Source organism: Girardinichthys multiradiatus, chromosome 9 (assembly GCF_021462225.1).
Source record: "Girardinichthys multiradiatus isolate DD_20200921_A chromosome 9, DD_fGirMul_XY1, whole genome shotgun sequence".
NCBI classification, from domain to species: domain Eukaryota; kingdom Metazoa; phylum Chordata; class Actinopteri; order Cyprinodontiformes; family Goodeidae; genus Girardinichthys; species Girardinichthys multiradiatus.
Window position 1 is genome coordinate 18,882,372 of NC_061802.1, and position 23,146 is coordinate 18,905,517.

The 23,146-nt window shown below is 37.1% G+C and overlaps 1 protein-coding gene across 18 annotated transcripts in view; it reads left to right on the top strand.

Annotated features, from left to right (window-relative positions):
* The window catches only part of ptprsa (protein tyrosine phosphatase receptor type Sa), a 305,879-nt gene that overhangs the window by 59,566 nt on the left and 223,167 nt on the right, over positions 1 to 23,146 (top strand). For 16 of the 18 annotated variants that reach the window (XM_047374455.1, XM_047374443.1, XM_047374446.1 and 13 more), the window contains exon 2: positions 7,263 to 7,344. The exons of 1 other annotated variant lie outside the window; for it this stretch is intronic. The gene's annotated coding sequence lies outside the window, so the exon portion shown is untranslated. Of the gene's footprint in view, positions 1 to 7,262; positions 7,345 to 19,391; positions 22,633 to 23,146 lie in introns of those variants that run through there. One more of the 18 variants, XM_047374445.1, reaches the window with a different exon arrangement.

The window sequence follows — 23,146 nt, forward strand, 5'->3', positions numbered from 1 at the left end:
AAGATAAGAGAAAAATTAAAAACACTCAATGTGACCTCTTTAAGCTAAGAAAGTTAAAAGGACCTTGTGTGCAACAATTTGCATTTTCAAAGATTAAAAAAATGAATGTTACCATCCACTCACCCTAAGCTTTAATTTTTTATGTTTTTGAATAGCTTTTTTTTTTACTGTTATAGAGCTAATTTCTATAGCTCCATAAGTGTTTATACTGGTATAGCTATATTCAACCATTTGTGTTGTTTACTGCATGGGCGTGTTTATACATGATGCCAAAAAAAATAAAAAATCACAAGTGATCCAGACAAGACCTGTGGCAATTTTTAAGTCTGTATCAGCATGCTGTCTAAGTAGTATGAAATAAATTTTAGCGATTATGTTGTTATTCAATGAAGTGCTGCTTTCACAGTCTTGAAAAAGACCTGACTGATGCTTGCACTTTCACCAAATAGCTTTCAGTTGTAAAATTGTAATTTTCACAAGGGTCAGTTTTTCTGTTTCTGTCATTTAGCCAGTGCTTCTGGTCAGGTAGACCTCTTCAGGCTGAATACATTTGTAAAGTTCACATTGCTGTAGTGTTGACAGCTACAAACTGTAACTGCAATAAGATTCACTGCCTTGCACTATGTACTACATTTTATTTTATGTGGACATTTAGTACTACAAACCAGACTTTTACTGGGAAGCTGATCATGAAAAAAGTTGAAACAATGGAACAAGACCCAGTGCTCTGCAGATGTAGATGATTAAAAAAAGACAAGGTAAAAAAGATAGTGTGCTGTCTGTCAAAGCTGTAGCATTAACACATAAATGATTTAATCTTTAACTGGTTCTAAAATGATTGAAATCTGAAATCAGGTGAACAAATACCACACAAAATAGAACGCAGCTAACTAAGCCTTACAATAAAGTTTTATAAACTATTATAAGTGGGAAAAGTTTGATGTTTTGTTTTTATGCAGGATTTTTAAATACCTGGTTTTAACTGTAATTACTTAAATCCCTAGAATACAAGAAGGTTGCACTTAATTTGTTTACCATTAGTGTATATATGTATTTTATATACATTTAAGGATTTCTTCTAAAATAAGAAGGTCTTTCTTTTTGGTTAAATAACCTTTGGTTAGACGACAGCTGTTTCTTAGTGTCCAATATAAAACTGACACAACACTGAAATCATTAGCCAAATTTGCAATGGTTTGCTCTGATGATTTTATCTAATTTCATTTTTCTAGAAAGAAAAGGGATGATTTAAAATCCGTATCAGTATTAAAATTCGTGATCAATGTGTAATATATTTGACAGCCCACCTTCAAAGAACAAAAATTATAAATATCCTAAAATTAAAATTATAATTATAACAAATTAAAATTCCTAAAGTTTTGAGAAATAGGTCACACCATGAAGACTATCTCCAAGTGAATATACTTTATACAATTATTTCTAACTCCATTCAAGTGATAATTTAAGTGGTCTTCTTTTTGTTTGTTTGTTTGTTTGTGTTTCTTTCTTTCTTTCTTTCTTTCTTCTTTCTTTCTTTCTTTCTGTCTGTGTCTGCCTGCACCCTTAACCCCTCCAGCCTTCTAATGTCTCCGCCTGTGCTCACCCATTTTCTTCCTGCTTCCATGCTTTGCTTTACTCAGCTTCGTTGACATCTGCTTTCGTCGGCCGTCCCCCTTACTTACCTTATCTTGTCCATCACTGTCTCCCCTTTTAACGCTAAGCTAGTCCTCCAGCTCCTTCCTGTTTCTCTGCTTCTTCTTCTCACCTGACACATCGCACCTTATTGATTACCTCAGCTTAACATTTCTCTGCTCCTTTCCATTCACACCTCCTCCATAGACAACTCACACCTATTCTGTTCTCCTTACACTGCGGCGAAGATCTATTTTCTACTTGGAGAACAATGCAGAGTGAGGTAGTGGGTGGGTGACAGTAAAGTGAGGACCGAGAGACATGGAGACGTCAGATGTTACCATGGCAACATTATTCTTTTTTTTTTTTATAAAAAAATCTTTACTTTTGTACATTGAGAGGTAACTGTGTTGGCATTTTTATTATGTATTTGAAATAGCCAGTTTCTGACATTTTTATGCTGCAATGTGTTAGAAAGAGACGTTCAGTTCTGTGTTTTCCTTGTTTTTGCACCATCAGATTTGTTTTACAATGTTTGCTCAGAGCCTTGTGGATGCTCTTATCTGAATGTAGCTTGTGTGATCACATTGCTGGAGAGAAACTACATGCGCCGATTTCAGATCACGCATGTTTTCATTTCCCAATTTACCATGCACCATGATGCTCCGCCATCTGTCCCAGCACGGTGACTAAACTCAATGCCAGTGTGTTGCAGGGTCATGAGAAAACAAATCACAACTACTTTCCACATGAGTGGAAAAAGAATAACTTAACCCCTATTTTGCCAAGGGGGGAGGTAAGGCAACTCAGTGTGGTCTTTGTGCTTTACACTTGCATGCTTTTATAAGGACTCCAGGAGAAATGTCCACTGTCTTAGAAGTTGACACAGAATATGGTTTAGCTTCCATGTTATTTGGCTAGCCCTTCATTCTGGCTGATTAATGGCGTCTTGCCCAGCAGAGGGAGTGTCTTCTGCGATGGAGGAAGCGGTAGTGCAACAGCGTGTGTGCAGTGAATAAATGCTGTACATTAAACAAATTCTCCATGCTTGTCTTGGCAGCAGGCATGTGGGAGTATTGCAGACATTGGCTTGGTACTTCATCTTTTTTTCTCCTCCATGTCTCACTAGAACACATGGAGATTTATTTATGCAGGGTCCACGTTTGTTTTGTATGGTCTTCAACATGCTCTGAAATCCAACTTTTCTTACCTGATTTGCTCTTTGCCGCAGTCAGTATACCTGGGAATTGTACAGCAGCCAGCTTGTTAGGTGACATCGATTGCAGCAAGAACCAGCTTGACCCCAGTGTACTGTTAGAATAAAAGATTATGTTGATGGTCAGACACTGAGATAATAATGTCCACAGAGTCTGGTTTAGGGGGACTGTCTTCAGGCAGTGCCCAGTTCACCAGACAGCAGGTGAGAAAGAAAGAAGTCAATAACGTCAGCTACAAGTAGGAGGAATGAGTGGAAGGTGTTGTCTCTGAGGTCAGACAATTCCATATTCTTGATACAACATAGTATCAAGATGACTCATTTATGGTATGATTTGATAGGATATTTTATGAATAAATTTCACGACATATTAAAAAAAATACTCTCTACCCCCAAATAATTATACAGAAGTAGAGCGTTTAACAAAAGTATCAACAGTGAAAAGAAGGCTATTCTAAGTTTTTGTGTTAATTGTGGATGATTACATTAAAGTCCAGCTGTTGATTATCCACATTTACAGTACAATAAAACATACTATTTCACAAGAGCGGAACATTTTTAACCTATTTTAAAGTACGGAATCTTTTCTGTTTGTAATGTTACACATATACAGAAAACAGCATTCCACCATAAAATATTATGCATATAGAAAAAAGGAAATGTTCTTGAAATAAATTATCCTGCGATCCTACCCCGTGAGATCTCTCGAAAGCAAAAAGAAAAGACAGGTGAAAGTCTGTAGCTTTGTGCTTTTGAGGCCGCTCACAAGCGCTCAAAAAATAATCCATAAAGAAAATAATACCGAAGCCCATAGAATTCAGTCTTGGTATATACCAATAAAAAAGAGAAAAGGAAATGATTAGGAAACATTTTATTGGGCTGGGGTTTCTGTTGCGGGTAATTTCCTTCTCCAGGCCTGGGGCGTACTCCGCCAAAGATGCTCCAGTCAGCACGTCTGATGGTGATGAATTCGGTCCAATATACAGAAATCCTTGTCCTTGTTCTTGCTGTGGGTGATTCAAATATTCCACATAAAACCCACAAACTTTGACTTTTTCAGGCAAACCTTGGAGCTTCACCTTTCCTGACAACGGTAGCTCTCTTCTCTGCTTCCTCTGCTCAGATATTTATCTCAGTGGATCATTTTATGCACACAACAAAAACCTGAATGCAAAACACTCTTTCATGTACAGTTATAAAAATGAATTTAATCTGTATTTGGATTTTTTTTTTTTCATTTCACACAGATTACCCTAATGTGATGATGTCACAACGTTGTCCTAATGTAAATGATACATTTGGTGTAGTATCAAATAAATCAATATTTTCTTAGTAGACAGTCTTTCTGAATGTTAGAGTTTGAAACCGATAAGATTAAGTTCACACCACATGTTGGTTACAACCCAAGCTATTCACTAATATGAAGAAGTCAAAACATATTTGTCCAAAAATTAGGTTATGTCATTGATTGAAATAGCAAAGGGAAGCAGTTCTGAACAAGCTTAGTAATTTATTCAATACTTGGAATAAAAGACTTTTTGGTAATGGTATGGTGAAACTAGTCACATACATTACTTTGATGGGTTTTTAAATACGTTTTCCACTCTTCAAATCTGAAAGGGCACAGTTACCTCTTCTATGCACTCTGGTATTCACCTTTTCCATGTATCTTTGATTTCTTTAAAGTCAGGCAATTGACTGGAATATTTCAGCAGCTTTTTTTTCTTTCTCTGAAACCAATGTCCTTGGTGTCATCCTTTAATTATATAAAATCTGCCATATGCTAAAAAATCTCAACATGGTGTTCCCACCTCCAACCTTTACTGTGGATATGCTGTTTTTGGTATGGTGTGTATTCCCACTCCTCTTTTAAACATGGTGTGTTCTTTAACCACCAAGAGTTACATTTGCTCTCATGTGACCAAACTATATATTTTTTTTGTATTTTATTGACTTCTCCAAATTTCCTACTGTAAGCTTTGAAAGGGGTTCAACTTCCTGTTTTTTGAACAGTCGAGTCATTTGTGGTGAGTGTGAAAAATGACATTGCTGTTGAGTGCATTACTCATTTTGTACATGGGAAAGGCTGCACATGCTACCTTCCAAGTCTTTCTGAAGCTCTCTGCGAGTTTTCATTGACTCTTGGGCAACTCTTCTGATTTTTCTGTTGACTCTTCTGAAATCTCACAAGGAGCACCAGCAACCAACAATAAACCAGCAACCAGCTGCTTTAATAGCAACTTCCATGCATTTGCAATGTTGGGCCTGGTGTCTCTCATCTTTCTCTTGACAACACTCCATATAGAGCCTCTATTGGGTTCAGGCTAGGCCAGTTTGCTGGCCAATCAAGCACAGGAACACCATGGTCATTGAACCAGCTTTTGGTGCCTTTGGCAGTGAACGCAGGTGACTAGTTCTGCTGGAAAATAAAATCAGCATCTCCATAACACATTTCATTTTATGAGATTTATTGGCACCCTTGGAAAAGATGTGCAGGAACCCTGAAAATAGATTAATCCTTTCCTGTAGTATCATAATCTAACACTGAGGAAAAATTGTAAAAAGCCAGCCTTTATTGTGAATAAAATAGAAATTAAAAACAAGTTTTATTAACACAATTTACCAGAGTCACAATTAGTGACCTAACCCCTCCCAACAATTCCCATTATATAAATGCAACTGAAGCCTTTTTAATGTGTAGTTTTCCTTAAAAGTAATCTATTACTTCCTGCTTTGCTGTGGTACAAATAGGACATGACACTACAGGACTCTTAGCCAGACTTAAAAATTGAAAAGAGAAGTAAGGCAGATAGATGTTGATCTTTATATGTCAGAAGATTTCTACAAGACAATACATACTTGCTTAAACTTATCAATATATAATAAGCAATAATAAAATTTTAAAAAAAAGAATGAAACGGTGACAAAGAGGGCTGGACCAAAACCTACGTTTATTTCGCAACAATGCGCAGTCAGGAGCAAACCCATAAAAAAAAATAAAAAATAAAACTTCAAAAACTCATTCTGAGAGAGCTGTAGCACATTTTTAACATTACATGGCAATAAGAGATTAAATAATTTAATTATTAGCACCAAGGATGCTAATAATTGGCAGAAAGAGAGTATGTGATCTTTGCACAGTCATTATATTGGCCTTGTTCTCACTAACCAGAATTTACTAAATATTGTTATTTTCTGGTGAAGGGTTTTGAAAACTCAGTTTTCAGTGTGTCACTGTGCACTTGATCGAGATTTAGGTAAAATGATTGCATTCCATCCTACTTAATGTGCCTTTCTTGTGCTGGAAACCACAACACTTTTCTTGGATAAATCTTTACCATTTTCCCTGACCCTGACGTATTTAACCATTGGTTGTATGCTAAAAATCCTTAATAATTAAGCAAAAACTGAATAATGAGAAATAAAAAAGAAAAAGTATATTAAATAATGAGCAATAGTTATTTTTGACAAGTTAGTCTCAACATTATTGTGATTTGCTGGCCTGCAAATGGTGCTGTGTTTTTCAATTTCTTGTATTATGGAATTTCTGCTTTGCTAAAATGTAAATATAAAAACTATTTACACTCTTCTGTATAAGAGAAGGCAAAGCCTAAATTGTCTCCCTAACAAAAGCAAGTTTGGGTCTGAAAGATCTGTCAGTTAAGTTGAATATGTGGTGATTTTTTTTTTACTGTAAACTGTTTTAAAAGCATAGGCTTAAATAAAAAGTGTTAAATTTATATTAATATTCCTCTAGTGTACATTCTAGCAATCATATTTCGTTTTTATCTTGAAAAAGAGTTGGCACAAGGAAAAGATAAGCTTACCTGACCTTTGCCTTGAGATATGTTCAGTTGCTTATGAGTGGACAGCTACAGATTCAAACAAGAGAATGTTGACCTTACTGAGCATTCAACCTCCAGATGTAAGTCGTAGAAATGCGAAGTAAACACTATGAACCCATTCTTTACATTAATTCATCTACAAGTATAGCTCGTGGGTGATTATCAAAACATGTATCGACTCACGCTCAGTCATACGCACACCCACACTTTTACATGCTTCCACAGATTCTGGCCAGGCTCATTAGAGATGTGAAGGAGAAAATGATCTGAAAAGAAAAAAAAGAAAAGAACGGAGGCCAGGAGGGATTTCATGCAGATTCACACTCCACAGCTCTCAGGCAATCAGCGGCAAGCCTCCTCCTCAGCTGAGAACTGTCGTCCTCTGGTCACAAAGGGCAGGGGATGGGGAGAGAGAGAGAGAGAGAGAAAATCATCTCTGCATTTGTTGAATTCCCCCGCCTAGCACTTGAGGAGGGAGTTCATTTGGTAATCTCTTTCATTAATATTTCTCTTTCTCTTTCATTTTCCTTTTTCCCCCTCTGTCTGCTATGTCTCTGTCCACTTTAAAGGTGCAAGCCAGTGAGTAGGAAGAAGAAGCAACTGGAGCAGCTAAAGATATGAGGCTAAAGAGGTTTTGAAAACAACTTAGAGGTAAGAGGGCCAACCAAAAGTTTTCCAAAGCGCATCCCATTTTGGTGTTATTTTGAATTTTATGCTTGGTTTCTCCTTCATTTTTATTCTTCTTTACAAAACCTTTCTAAGGCTGAATACTTTTATTATTTTTTTGCAAATATATGCTAGTAATAATGATTAAAACATATTTTGAGCCTCGACAAGTGGCAATTTACATTATAGTGAAGATGCAGTGTGACATGTTCTGCAATATAAGTAAAATTTGCTAATTGAACACCTTTTGCAGATGAAAAATCTACAAATGGTGCTTCACTCCAAAATATGAACACGACTATAAAACAAACACAAGAAAATATTAACAGCAATAAAATTAACCAAGAAAATGTAAAAGGACGTACAGAATAAAAAATAACATCTTTAAAAATATAACTTGTCTTAATGAAAATGGCTTCAGCTGCGTTGTAAAGGAATTAACATCAATGTAACATAAAGGTGATGGAAGTGTTTGAACTGTGCGACCCCAAATAGTTTTAATTCTTATGTAACAATTTCTTAATGTCTGACACAATCCTGCATAGTTTTAAAAATGGATGTAATTCAGTTCAGTTTACGTTATTAATGTGTCATGGTATGACATCCTTGGACTTGACTTGTGTTTTTGTATTAACCGTTCTTAGGTCTATGGTTTCCTTTATTGTTAATTAGTTCCACCTGTCCCTTATGCCTCCATGTCTCCTTGCCACACCTGTTCTTAGTTCCTGTGATTACCTGCCTTTCTTTTCTCCCTGTATATTAGTTGGTCTGTGTTCTTTGTTCCCCGCTGGTTCCTCCGTCACTATTCCTCATTCACTACCCTTGTTTATGCTCAGTTTTGCTACGTTACAGAACTTTGTACACATGTAAGTTTTTGGCTCGACTCATGTTTGTACATGCTGTGATTATGTTACGTTTTGGAGACCTTTAATTAAAGAAAAGTCTTCCTCTCATCATGTGGCTGCCAAGCTCTTATCTGAACTTTGGTCCGATCCAAACCCAGAACGTGATATAATGTAATAAACACTACAGATGGTATAAAGGTGATAAAAAACGTTAAATTTATTAATCTGACTAAAAGGTATAACAGAAAAAGCAGTGGTCCTATGCCTAACATTATGGTTAGGCATAGGACCACTGCTTTTTCTGTTATACCATTCTGCAAAAGATACATTCTCACCTGTTTTTTTATTGCAGTTACAATACCAGGAGCACTATTTATCTAAAAGATGCTTAAACTTCCACTCAAACAACTTTGGATAAAGAAACCCATTAAAAGATTTTATATTTAGAGGTTCAAATTTAACTTCATGCTTACCATCCTCTTTGTTCTGTTTCCAAATGATGACCGCAACATGACACACACTGAACTGTCATCCTCTTCACACATTCCTTCACACATCTCTGCATGAAGCACATCCATTCAAATTGACAGCTGAGCTCAGGCTGAGAGAGAACCATCAGCTACCTGTCACAGTGGGCTGGGACTGAGGGGCTCCTCCTGCAAATTCAAATTTCACAGCATCGGTAATATTTTGATATGGAAGCCATCACACATCAGTTTAGACATATAATGTATCCAGATACCCAAGCTTTCTCCTCCCTCCCTCAATTTCTCTTTTTCTTCTTAACCCTGGTGCACAGGGCTAAGAATTTATTTTAGAAGGTTCTGCTTGACTATGATTGTTTATTTTTCTACAATATGCAGCATTTAGAATCCTGTTGAGATTAAAAACCTGCTGGTGTCCCTTAAATAAAACTGAATGATCCTTTAAATGGTAAGTGGATAGTTTCTGTTTTTTATTTATTTCACCCAATCTAATTTTTTTAAATAAATCTTTCTTTCAGGGATGTCCTCGGATGTTGATACAGCACATTCAACAGTGAGAGGAGACAAAAAGGCAACAGAAATTAAATCCAAAACAAAAATGTTAAATATCAATAAACAATGAGCTATATAATATATAACATATTCGTTGGGTTTACACTTGCTGTATAATTTGGCATTATCTCTTTATTTAGGCATCTATACCTCTCCACTCATCTCTGCATAGTCTCATACTCATCCAAATATTACAGCACTACATCAATATGCAATACCTCCACGGTGTTGTGAAACATTTTTACCCACACAGCTACAGCCAAGAGGTTTAATTCCAAGCTGAAAGATTTGTTATAGTTGACTCCGCTCCCATCACGCCTGCCATGTCTTCATCATAGCTTGATTATTGCTACCACAGCCGTCGCAGCAGACACACAGAAACCGCGAATGAATGTGAGCAAATGAATGTCAAAGCAGATACAAGTCCAGGCATCACCTATCTGTCTCATGCACAGTCCCAAGCTTCATACCGTCGGAGGCCTAAAGCCTCAACAGCTGCTCTTGGTTAACTGAGCCAAGGACATAGAAAGGCTTTAGTGAGTTGCTTTGTTTGACTGCAGAAATAAAGGGAATCAAGATGGTTCAAATATCACAATACATTCAAAATGATTTTCTTTTTTTTTACTCTGCACTTTTGGGGTATGTGGCTTCCTGTTTCCATTTATTTATAGAGGATTTAGAATGTTAATTTTACAACCTGGTGTTTTTTTTGGTAAATCTACTCAATATGTTGGTTAAGATGTGTTTTCTACAACTTTTTTTGGTGACACATTTCAAAACAGATCTCTCCTCAGCAATTAAGTGTTAACTGATGCTAAGTTCCAATCTCAGTAGCTATAATGTCTTTTTAAAACATAGACACTAAACAAAGATTAGGCAGTGATTTCTCTTCAAATGTCATGTTGCAGTTTTGATTCTGAACATTAAGAATCTAGATCACATTGTAAAACAAAATAATAAATAACCAAGCACTTTATATTCAAACAACATTGTTAAACTCGAAATAACATTTTGTCTAATGACAAGGATCCTACATGCTGATAATCAGCTACAAAAAGATACTTGCATTATTTAAGCTCAAGCTAAATAATGACTGTTACCCATTTATAATGAAAGGTAACTAAACGCAAAGTAAAGTTTATAACCACTGGGGTATTTGTTATATTTCATCGCTGATGAAGGGAAATATTTTTGATAATATTAAAGGTAGCAGTCAGCCATCAATAGCCGTCTCTCGAAACAACTTACATTATAAGTGTCATAGACAGAATAGGATTTGGGTGACGTGCCTTGATGAAATGATGTAAGTGCATATAATTTTGTTCTTTTACATTCTGTGAAAAAACACTCATTTGGCAACACCTTTTCTGTGCATTGAATTTTCTGATAGCAGAATTGTACGTATGGGTTTCAAAGGTTTTATGTTGTCAAAAACTGAGGTTTGGAAATGTGTGTTACTTTCCTTAAATAATTTGGTTGGGATTGGGTCTAACATACAAGTTGAAGGTTTAGATGAAGCTAATATTTCTAATAACTCAGGAAGCTCCACAGGATCAAAGCAGTCCAAACACAAATCAGGTTCTACAGTTATTTCCAATGTTGTCTCACTTGCTGAGGATGAAGTAATCATCTTCAGGAGTATGTCAAAGATTTTATTTTTAATAGAATCAATTTTATTTTGAAAGAATCCCATAAAGTCATGACTGGTGAGAGCTAAGGGAATGGATGGCTCAACACCCTGAGAATCAATTTGTGAAGGGGCAGAAACATAATTATTGCCCTCCACTGTGTTTTTCTGTGATAATGAGGAAATCAAAAGTGGATAAGATTCTTTAAAGGTTGTTACAGCATTGTAAGAACCTTTATTCACCCTATTTTCCTTATTTATTAATTAAATAATACTAGGGACAGATGTTGTAGGTATGGGGATGGTTTGTATTGGAAACTGAAGCACATTTTAATTGATAGGCTTAACATTGGTCACGTTTTTGTTGCCTAACCAGTAATCCTGTTCTGTGCATGAACAGACATATCCATGTTGTGTAGGCAACATGGGCATTATGTTTATTGTGGCATGTGCCCCCAGGATATATATCTTCTGTGCCCCAGTAAAATACTTGATCAGATTTTAGCAAAACATTGATGTTACAAACTGCCTAAATATCTACTTGAAAGCATTTTATGAAAGTCTGGCTGCTTGGGGGAAAAGAATGAGGAAAGACTAAGCAATTAGCCCTGGTTTCATTTGTGCAGATTATATTAGATTTTGTTATTTTTCACCTTTCCAGAAAAATAAAGATCTGTTAGAACTTTTAATAATTTTGTACACCTTAAAGAGAATTTTGTTGTGGAGGTATAGATGATTGTATTTAAGATAGAGTATTATAGTTTGTATTCAATGCTATTGCAAAACAAATATGAGTAAAATTGTATAAATGTAAAAATTCTGACCATAGTATAACCAAATATGTGCAGCAACCAGTTATCAAAAAAAGTGGTTGCTGCACACCTACATAGAAAGTAACAGCCCTAAACTGATTTATAGATACATGGACTAAATAAATTAAATTCATAAAATCTCACTGAAACCATTACTTTATTTTGACAAAATCCTAAAAATTGATATAATAGGGCCCAAAATGCCATTTACTACATACCACAATGCTCAAGTCTGTTATCATTTATAATAATATATTTCAAATCCTCAAAAATGGGAAAGGTTGATTAATGCTCTTCTAGAAGCTCGACCTCGCCTTTTTTTTAAGCTGCTTCAGGTCTTTGCAAACAAACCTACCATTAAAAACCCTTTGGTGGTGTGCTGATAAAAGGTCACCTGTGTTAGTCTGTCAGCAGGTGTAATTTGCGGCTTTTATTGTACCTTAAAATGAGACATCCATTTAAAGAGGAAATAAGCCTCTAATTGGGCAAAATGTCATTAGCGATTGTTTGACAGTTACAAAACACTGCAATCTTATTGGGTTATAGTGGAAACATGTAGATGCTGATGAAGCCTGTGGCTGCTTTCTTGGTTCAGTTGAAATTTGGTATTGTTCTTTTTGCATGATCAATGTTTGGAGAAACACTTTTTGTATTTCTACTGTATGTCATGTATAACATTTAACCCTAACCCTAACCCTTTCTTCAGTTTAGTGCATGTCTACTGTGTGTAACAGCTCAGATTTAAAGAGACAGAAGTATGACAGGTTTTTCTTGGTGTACCCTCACTTGAACAAATCCTTCAGGCCTTTGCACTGCTGACTGAGCTTTAAAGACAGTTTCTGAGGGAAAAAATTAGCAGTGGCCCTTAAGTAGCTCCCAGGCTGTTAACAGCACAATTAAACAAAGCTCTGCTAATCTTTACAGCTGGCATCAAGAGGCACTGTGTTCTCTCAGAGCAGCGTTATATGTAACATGGCACCGGGAGTCTGACAGAAGAGATAATGTGCCTGATGAACAGCCATAGTGATGCCTGTACCAGTTAGAGTACCAAAAGCAATCCTACTATACATCCAGAAGAGAGAGGAGGAAAGAATGTGAATTAATTAGCATTATTCAATTATATGCACTCCATTTATTCACAGCAACATTTAAAGAAATGTAAAGTGACCCCTGATTTTCTTGTAATGAATTTGATTATGCCAGCGTATATAATTTCATGGTATTTGGGGACGCGAGATGTTTTACTTAATATTCTTTCCACCCTGAGATTCTGTAAAGCTGTGCAGCATAATCCATCCTAAATACACTCCTTTGTTTTATGAGTTGTTTATAGCGATTTCTTTTTTCTCTGTAATTTGGAAAAGATCCAAGCTGATATTTTTTGCAGTGTTAGCTCAGTGAAACTCAATCCACACATCCAGCATCCTGGTAGCTTTCACATTAACTTGACCATTACACAGTACTTGTGGCATTCAAAACTTCAGCTCTGAAGTCTTTCCAATGATTTGTCAAACTATACCGTTATGTTTCAAGGAAGCTGATGGATGAAATTAAACAACCTGCTGATGTGGCCTTTTGCTGAAGAAAAACTTGACATGAGATATTTTTAAAGAGGGTTAGAGTGATGCTATCTTATATCTATTAATGCAGTCATTGCTGTGTTACCCGCAGGCCATAGGGCCAAATCCAGAGGAGATGGATTGAATGGTACTGTGGCTCAGGCTTGCCAGACTTACTTAGGTTCTGGTTGAGAGCACAATGCTGTGTGGGCGAATCTATTCTGTCCCAGGCAGGGCACAGCATAAACATTGCCCAGGGAACACAGGCAGGCATGCAGGCACTCAAGTGGACAAGAGCAAAACTATAAGGATGGTTGCTTAATTTCCTTTCTGCTGCCTCTCTGTAGGCCCCGTTCAGGGGGGCTTCAGAGCAAGCCAGAGAGGAAACAGAGACCATAGTGTGCAGGTGATAAAGAATTACCTGTATTTTCTTTTTTATCAGTCAGTTCATTAAGTATGTTATTTTCCCTTTTCCTCACACTTACTCAGGGTCAGGGAAATCTGCCACGATTAATCCAAATGACAGCTGCGGAGCAACAACTCGCTTACTCCGTAACTGTCTTTAAGTGATCTGCCTTTTCTCCATGGCGCTGTGGTGCTCTAACCTCCTGACCCTGCGTGCAAACAGAGTACCACCGCTCCCTCATCCCTTTTGCCCACCCACTGCCATCCCGCGGCTTTCACAACCAAATAAGGAAGATTGAACTGCTGAGAGCCGGCAAGTCGGTCAGCCAGCCTATTGAAGAGGCCATTAGGAAGTCAGCAAGCCAGTGAAGAGGTTGGTAAAAAACCACCTCTGGCATCACTCATTGCTCCATGCCTCTTTAAATTTTATGCATCTTCTTTGCGACGCGGAGACCTACACGGTTGCTTAAAAATGCACATGCATGCAGTGGTAACCTAAAAGCATTAAAGCTATTTAGACAGAGGGTACTGGATACAATGACATGCATTGAATGAAGTTTGGATACACACATACATTAAAAGAAGCACTGCAGAATGCGCACTAAAGGAAAACAATGCACAAATAAAGATGAAATACAATTTGACATAAGCATAAGGTAGGTATATTTTGCAAGATGAAAGATGCAAATAGTTGCACCATAAATTACACACTGCACAGTTCCTAATAGGCTGCTGTACAGTGTACAGGAAAGACTTGTATGAGCTGTAGACTTATAGGTACTTTTCAGATAGCAAAAATATTTTTAAACATTTATGAAAGCAACGCTTTTTTGAATAGTTGTTACCAGAATTACTGGTTTTTGCATTTACAGCTTTTTGTTTACTTCTGACTTTTATAGTTAAATCACATGAGGTCAGTCATTTAGAAAACAATATTTCAACAAATGTACTCCTACATGTAGACAAATCTTATTTAAGTCTACCAGTTTTACTTAAAGTACCATATCTAACCACTCACAGGTACAGAAACTCAGGAACATATAGAGCTCCTAGCGAAACTTATTCACGTCCTAATTGTGAAATGGAGGGAAAAATATACATGAATTTTAAAATATTTTACAAATGAAAATATTACAATGAAAATTGTAATCAGGCCCCCTGAGTCAATTCTTTGTAGAACCAGAAACTAGTTTCTCTGTCTGTCTGTAAAAGAGTTGGACATCTGGACAGTGAATTGTTTGGTAATTCTTCTTTGCAAAACTGCTCAGACTCACTCATCTTGAATGGAAGGTGTCAGGGAACATTGGTTTTCAACTCTTACCTCAATTAGATTTAGGTCTGGACTTCGACTAGGCCATCCTAAGAAATTAGTTTGCTCCGATCTTCACAATCGTAGCTCTCGCTTTATATTTATTCTTGGCCTGCTGGTAGGTGAATCCCTGCTCTGTGCGCAAGTCTTTCTGCTATGTCTAACTGGTTTTCTTCCATCATCACCCTGTATTGATCTTGACCCAACTTCCCATCAAATCTGACCAGCTACCCTGTCCTTACTGAAGAAAATGATCCTCACAGCATGCTGCTGCCAACACCATATTCACAGTGGAGATGGTGTGTTTAGGGTGATGTCCAGTATGAGTTTTCCTCTTCACACAGTGTTCTCCATGTAGTTCAGAAAGATCTCTTTTGGCCACATCTTACTAGAAAACCTCTTTCCACATGCCACAAACTGCAAAGGGACATCTTGTTGCTTTTCTTTTTGGCACTCTTTACAAGTGATATCAGAAAAACCTAGGGTGAATATAAAATCGACTACACTCTATTTAGGTTTTTATTTGTTAAAGAAAATGAAAACAATGCAACATTATCCCATACAACAATGTGCTGCTATGGTTTTGTCTATCAGTTAAAATCCTGATAAAACACATCAAAGTTCTAATGTGACAAAATGTGAAAAAAGCTCAATTACTGTAAATACTTTTGCAAGCCGCAAAGCAAATCCTATTCCTGCACAAAGCGCATTTACTCGTGCAGCAAAGTCCACTCTGAGCTCTGACGTGCCAAATGGATGTTCCATATGTTAGAACAATCCAGTGAAAACCTATAAACAATCCTCCACTGGACAGACGGGACACAAAGTAAGACATACTATTGCAAGAACACTTCCTCTTCACTGTGTCTGCATCTCAGTGTGTTTCTTTGTATCTCCCTATCCTTTTGGTTTATTTAACTTTAGTCTTTTACTTTCCTGCAAATGTCAGCTGAGTTCAGTGGAGCTGGAGAGAAAATAACTCCCTGATACTGAAGGTGAGCAGGTTAAAAAAACACACACGAGTTCAAGTTGAAAAAGAAGACGGACGATGCTTAGGGTTTGTTACAGATATTGAGTTAGGTATATTATTAGATAGAGGTTAAGTATATTATTCTTGCTGATAACTGTGGGAATTAAACCTATATCTAAGGCATCTTAGTTTCTTCAAACATGTGTGTGTTTGAAGAAACAGATCTTTTAATAGACTCTCACACCAGTATGCAATGGATAATAGATTGAATGACTGAGCTTTACTTTCACTGTCCTGCTCACTGTATTCATTCCCCTGGCAAATGTATATCTAAAATATTATTTTTATTCAATCAAGAAGCTTGTTTCTTGTTTCGCACTGAAACAGCCATCTCTCAAAAGATAATACATGAGCATCAGTTTTGGGAAGAAATCAACATTTAATTGCAAAATGTAATTTTAAAAATTATTTATACCCATCGCACTAATCTATGGAAAAATCTTTATTGGTATTACAGAACTCAAACCCTTCTTAGAGTTGTTCACCATTTTTTTGCATGTTTTCATTGCTATTTTGACAATTTATATTTGGTGATGAGCTTTGAGTCTTTCAGGTTAGAGGAACTCCTTGCTATCACCCTTTAATTTTTAAAGTCAGTTGTTTTTATCTTGTTTTATAGTCGTTATGCTTTTTGATCTGTACAGTGTCCTTGAGCGCTCTGAAAGGTGCTTTTAAATAAAATGTTTTATTATTAGTACCCTAATCTTTAGCTTCCTCCACAGATTCTCTATCAGCTTCAAGTCAAAACTCTTGCTGGGCCACTCCAACATGCTAATATACCTGCAGTCAAAAGAAACATGTTGGTAAAATTCAATTATTACTTTAAAATTAAATTTGCCAGGCATATAAAGAATTTTGGGCCATTAAAACAACCCCTAATGTCAGAATTTGGCTGCAATCTGATAAATTGCATCCAAATTTTTCACAGTTTCATTACTAAAAACAGAATGATTATATTCTGTAAGGCAGGTTTGTGGTTAGGAAGTTTGTAAGCACAACCACACGAAATTGTGCTTTTTTTGTGTGCTTCTACTTTGCCAAAAAACCTGAGAGAGCAGAGGGATTCAATCCCTATCTGCAGCTTGTATTCGCTGCATTCCCGTCCATGATCCTTCTACTGCAACAACAAGCTCCTATCTCCATTCTCAAACTCCTGTCGGTTGTAGTGCTCACTTGTGTATAAAGGTAATAAATTCATAATCTCTCCCAAGCTCTTTGTAGATCTCTATCATGGCGGGAGATAAGGGTGAGCGTCGTTGCACTCTAATAGCCGTCAGTCTTCCTCTTTTCCTGCATGCTGTGAGTGTGTTTACAGTATGTGTGTGTTTGTGGAGGGAAAAAAAAGAACCCACTGCCACAAACCTCATTGAACTGCTTTCCATTTTGGCTTCCAAGGGTGGAAAGAAACATATCCTGGCCGGGACGACTGTGACTTATCAGTAAACTGTCGAAGCCACAAGGCAGCCAATGTGTTCTGGAGAGAGGAGCATTAAACGGCGACCCACTTCATCTCTTTCTACCTGTCTTGTACACCCACAACACTTAACACCTTGAAAATCTAGCTGACAAATACTCAGTCGTGGTGAAAGTAAATATCTGAGAGGGTCAGGGTGTCTCGGGGTCACTAAACATGTGGCATGGGGTGGCTCATACATGTGGTTTTAATTGTGTTTTCAGTGGGGTGATGAAATGTCCTCCGTTTGAGCAGAAGCTAGCAGTAAGTGGGTTGTCGCCTTCATGGACAGGGTGAGCAATGCCCCGCTGCTATCGTAGGTGATTGTGCCTCGGCCCCTAAGGGTGACAGAGATGAACGAAAGGGAGCCGGGAAGACAATGCAGACAGAAGCAGGCCTCTTTTTTCTCTCACATGGCTTTAAATATGGTATGGGGCCGGAAAAGTCAGAGTAAGTGAATTTGGGCAGGCTAAGTGTATTTACACGCTTTCAGTCCAGGCTTTATAATAGGAAGCATTTTATATTAATGGAAGAGAGAAGATCAAAACTGTTTGCTGATGTTTTAAAAATGACATATCCATATAATTGATGTCAATAAAAAAGGAATTCTAATTTTAAAAGAATTCATACCCCCTGAACTTTTTACCACATTTAGTAACCTTGGAAACACAGCTTTCAGTGTATTTTCACACAGCACAAAGTTGCACATAGATTTTTGCTATTGATATCATAAAAACTGTTTAATGCATTTGTACTAAGCCTCCTTTACTCTGATACCCCTAAGTAAAATCTATTGCAACGAACTGCTTTCAGAAGTTAACTAATTATTAGAGTCCAAATGCCGCTCAGATTTGATGTCATGATGGATGGAGATAAATACAGGGAAATCCTGGAGAAACAGAACTGTCAGAGGCTGCAAAGCACTGTGGGAGATGTTGTGCCCCCAGCAGGTCCACAAACTTAAAACTACAACCAGAACTACACTGGAACTGGTTTAGATCAAAGCACATTACTTTGTTAGAATGGCCCAGTTAAAGTTTAGGCCCAAATAAAAATGAAAAACTGGTGTTCACAGATACTATCTGTCCAGTCCGACTAATTATGAGGTAATTTGCAAGAAGGACATAAATTCCAGTCTACATGTGCAAAGCTGATTGAGCCAAACCCAAAGGACTGGCAGCAAAAGGTGGTTCTCCAAAGTATTGACTCAGGGGCGCTGATCCATATACATGACACACCTCCAGAATTATTTTGGAAAAACATTTAAACACCATGGATCATTTTCTCTCCACTTAACAAATATCTACTACGTTGATCTATTACTTAAAATCACAATAAGATAGATTACAGATTTTGGCTGTAATATGACAAAATGTATTTGCAAGGCAATGTATAAATAAATATTTTGGGTATTTATTTTGACTTCAGCACCACCATAGAGTGATACAAAAAATAAATACAGCAGCTTTTTTACTTTTGTTCCCTTGAATGGCTTTTTACTCCCTGTGACTCCTTGACAAAGAAGATGAACAGATGTTGTCATAAGGATGACATTCATTTCATAGCAGTGCAAAATAAGACTGTTATTTAACAAAGTTCACAAGTTGTTACGAGATCCAGTAACAAGACGCAAACGGTTGAATGCTCTCCCTGGAGCGCTTGCCACATTTTCTGCTTGCTGGATTTACATGGCATTTATGAACACTCTCAAGGAAAACAAAAAGTGGACAAGAAAGGAGCGGGGCAAGGGAACTCGCCAAATGGAGGAGTCTCATTATTCCGTTATGGATTGCACATGTCAGCAAGTAAGTGTTCTTTTTATTCCTCCAAAGCACCAGCCGCGGCCACCGAGCACATTTCCCTACACAAGTGAAATTTACCATGTTAAGGCTCGTGCCACCAGGGGAATGGTGGTGAGAGCTCTGGGGCTGCTGCTAAGATTTACCGGTTTGATTAAATAAAAGACTGTAGTGTGAATAAGAGGCCAAGAGAGAAATCTCTGCAACATAAACATGTGCTTTTTGCACATGATAGGTCCCCACAACCCACCCACCACTACACCCCTCAATTTCACCCATACAAGCTTAGAAATACATTTACACACAAATACAGTTTACATGGTGTCCTACATGTCACACTAAATTTTAATCAAAGAGTAAAAAGGGGGCAGTGGAGGCTCACTTGTGACTCTGAAATTGCTCTCTGCCAAAACTCAGCAAGACTTGTCTTTTTAAAAGGGCTTGTTCCTATCCATTAATGCCTGCAGAACTTAAAACGTTCATGCAAAAAATATTGCAGCTCTCCCTCCATTTAGACAGAATGGGTCTTTTATTTGATGCACTGTGATTCAAAAGTTCTAGCACCCTCTACAAATTGTCTAATTCCATCTAATTTCCTTTCCTTTCTTTAATGCTTTGCAAAGGTGCTTTGACTCAAACAGCTGCCAGCAACTTTCAGTCGAACACTTGTAACTGGGCAAAGGGGACCAGTTATTTTTCCACTCTGAGGAGTAGAGTAAATCCGTGAAAAAGTCAGTCACTTTTACAGCCAGGAATTATTTTTATTTATCTAACATACGAGTTCACTCAAAAGACCCCAGCCGCAGTTACCTGCAGTGACATTTTGCTACAAGCTTATCACTAGTAACTGACTGCAGAAAGCTGATTGATGTGTCTGTTGAGAATCTAGCCACCTTACTGGACTTTGTGGACACCAGCTGTCCCTATTGAAATTCAGGATGAGTTGACCAATTATAGAAGCTCTCTCCACCCCAAAGTGATTGTGGGTGGGTGGAGCTTTGTTCAAATCCGTCATTAGAGCAAATAAAGAAAAAAGAAACACAAGATCAACGAAGAAGACTTGATAAATGGTGCTTTCAATACTTTAAATAAAGAAAGACTGAGCTAAATTTTCTTCAAGGGGGCTATTTAATCACAGTTTAAAACTGTTGCACTAAACATTTTATGTCAAGAAAGTCAAAGACAGTAAGATAAATTGCATGAAAGGGGAGAGCTAGGCAAGTTTGAGTCTTCGAAACAATGTCTAAAGAAAATATTTTTCCACAGTTCCTGTTTATATCTGCACAGATTTGTGCCATGCACACACTCATTCATACACCACCTTAAGGTGGTGTATGAATGAGTGTGTGAGTGATAAATATATCAAGAAAAAATGGATGTGTAAATAGATGGCTATGGACTGAAATGATTGAAATGGATAAACGTGAAATAAAACAATCAAAAATAAATGAGTTTTAGAATATCAGTTTGAAATTTGAATTAATCGGATAGTTAGATATCTTATATAAAAATCAATGGATCAATATGTGTGTTGGCTCTCAAAAGAGCACGCTTCCCTTTTAAAATTCCATGTTTTTGAAACTTAAAGACCACAATAAATCACATGCAGATGTGTTCCATTTCTATCGTTACTTATAACATGTATAGTTTAAAAACAAAACAAAAACAAATCTATCAAAAAGTTGCAATAAACTAGTTATGTCAGTGGCCACACCTATAAACCAATACTTCGACGAAACATTGGGATTCTAATTAGACATTTTGTGTTGCATGCTACATCTTGATTGGGTAATATCAGCCCACTCTACTTTGCAGATTTTAAAAATCTATTAGATTTTAAAGACGTTTCTTGACCCCACAGGTTTTGAAAAGTGACTGGACCATTCCATAAGCTAACTTTCACTTGGACTCATTTTGATGTTGAAAAATAAAACTAAAAAGTGGAACATTTTTAGTCAAATATTACTTGCATTTGGAAGTGTTCATATTTTCATCCACCTGGAAGAAAACCCTATTAAAGCAAAATATTACGACTAACCCTAAGTGTGCCACTAATGATACTTACAGCAGAATTGTAAAAAAAAAAAAAAAAAAACATCAGTTGCTGAATATTGTGTTCATTAATAGCAGGTATATTGGAGATATTGAAATAAAAGAAAAAATAGATGCATTACACATGCATTTTTTCAAATATTTAAAAAAAGTTTAGGTTGTGCCATATTCTCCCCTGTATAAATTTTTTAACATGTTACATAGAGCAGTTTCTGCTGGAGTCTTGTTAGGTCAAATTATACTACAATCCAAAAAAAAAAAAAAAAAAGAGTTGTAGGTCTAATAAATTAAGGAACACTTTTTTCTTTCATGTGCTAAATATTTAAATATTAGTGCATAACCGACTTCTTCTAGGACTGCACAGTGGTGCAGCTGGTATAACTGCCTCCTTACAGCAAGAAAGTTGTGGGTTTGAATCCTGGCCTGGGGTCTTTTTGCATGGAGTTTGAATGTTCTCTTCGTGCATGAGGGTTTTCCCGGCTACTCCGATTTTCTCCCACAGTTAAAAAACATGACTGCGATGCTGTTCTTAACTTTCAAGCACATCCACACACAGGCGGGGGCTATGTTTCTCGTGGCGTCCTTTCTCTACACTCGGTCTCTTCTTCGCACAGTCAGTTCAGCTCAGATTTACAAAATAAAATCAAAAGGCAGAAACTCGTTTCTGAACAAGCCCATATGTGGTTAGACTTCCGACTCGACTAACAAGCTTTTGAACGCACCGAGCGGTCAGATACACCTACAATTTAGGAAAAGAAGTCAATAGGCGAAGTTTATGAGGCGACATTGAACGCAACACAAGGGTTCTGTGGGTTTTTTTTCTCCCCTATGCCTCAAAGTGGCGGAGAGAAGAGAGAGGGGGTAGTTGACTCCTGTCTCCCCACCCCCAGCTTGTATGAGGTGGATTTGGGAAGAAAGGGAATCCAAACCTGCGACGCGGAGATAACGTGAGACCCCAATAAAAGAGATCCACATTTGAAGATCCGTGCGCGCCAGAGGATTATTATAGTTTTTTTTATTTATTTTATTTTTCACTTTCCCAGAGGAAGGCTCTGCTTTGGAGCGTCTGATCTCCGTGAAAGGAAATAAGTACAAAAAAAAAAAAAACGCACGGAGGATAACAGAGGAGTATTTTAAACCTGCGCACTCCGTTAACAACCGACTCGCTGACGTTCAAGAGAGTGGAATATAGCGTTTTTTTCTTCAATGGGGGAATGCAGCATAACTGTTCTTTAAGGGGGAACTCAGTTACACAGAAGTGGATTTCAAAACGGTACCCCGTAAACCAGCGAGGGGGTAAATAAAAAAAATAAAACAAACTTATTTTCTCTCACGCTGAGGCTGAGTAAGTGATATAAACTTTTCTTCTTCTTTATTGTTCATAGTTTTTTTATTAAATCAGTTTAAAAGATATTGCAAAATAGCAAAAGATATAGAAAAAAGTCCTGAGTTTGAAAGATTTTGACTTAAAATGTAAAAAAGACTTGTTGGCCGCAGCCGCCTCCTAGGGGAAAAATCAAGAAAGGATGGCTTTTTCTCCCATGTGCTGAATGTGTTTTAGAGAAAAGCTTTTTGTTTCATAAAGGTCGAATTTTCACCGCTTAATGCCTTTGTCGTTATAGAGTAACTAGCATTAAAGATTCAGTTATTCAGGACAGTTAAAAACATAAACTAAACTCTATTAATCCCTGTTTAGCAAGACGGAATACTGACACAATTTCCCACTTAGAAACAACGCCAAAAAGCATTTTTTCATTTATTTTGAACCTCATGATTGTTAAAGCGGAATCTACTGAGTAAAATTGCCACTTATATTCTGTATATCTGGAAGAGGTGAATCATTTACCATCAGATCCAAA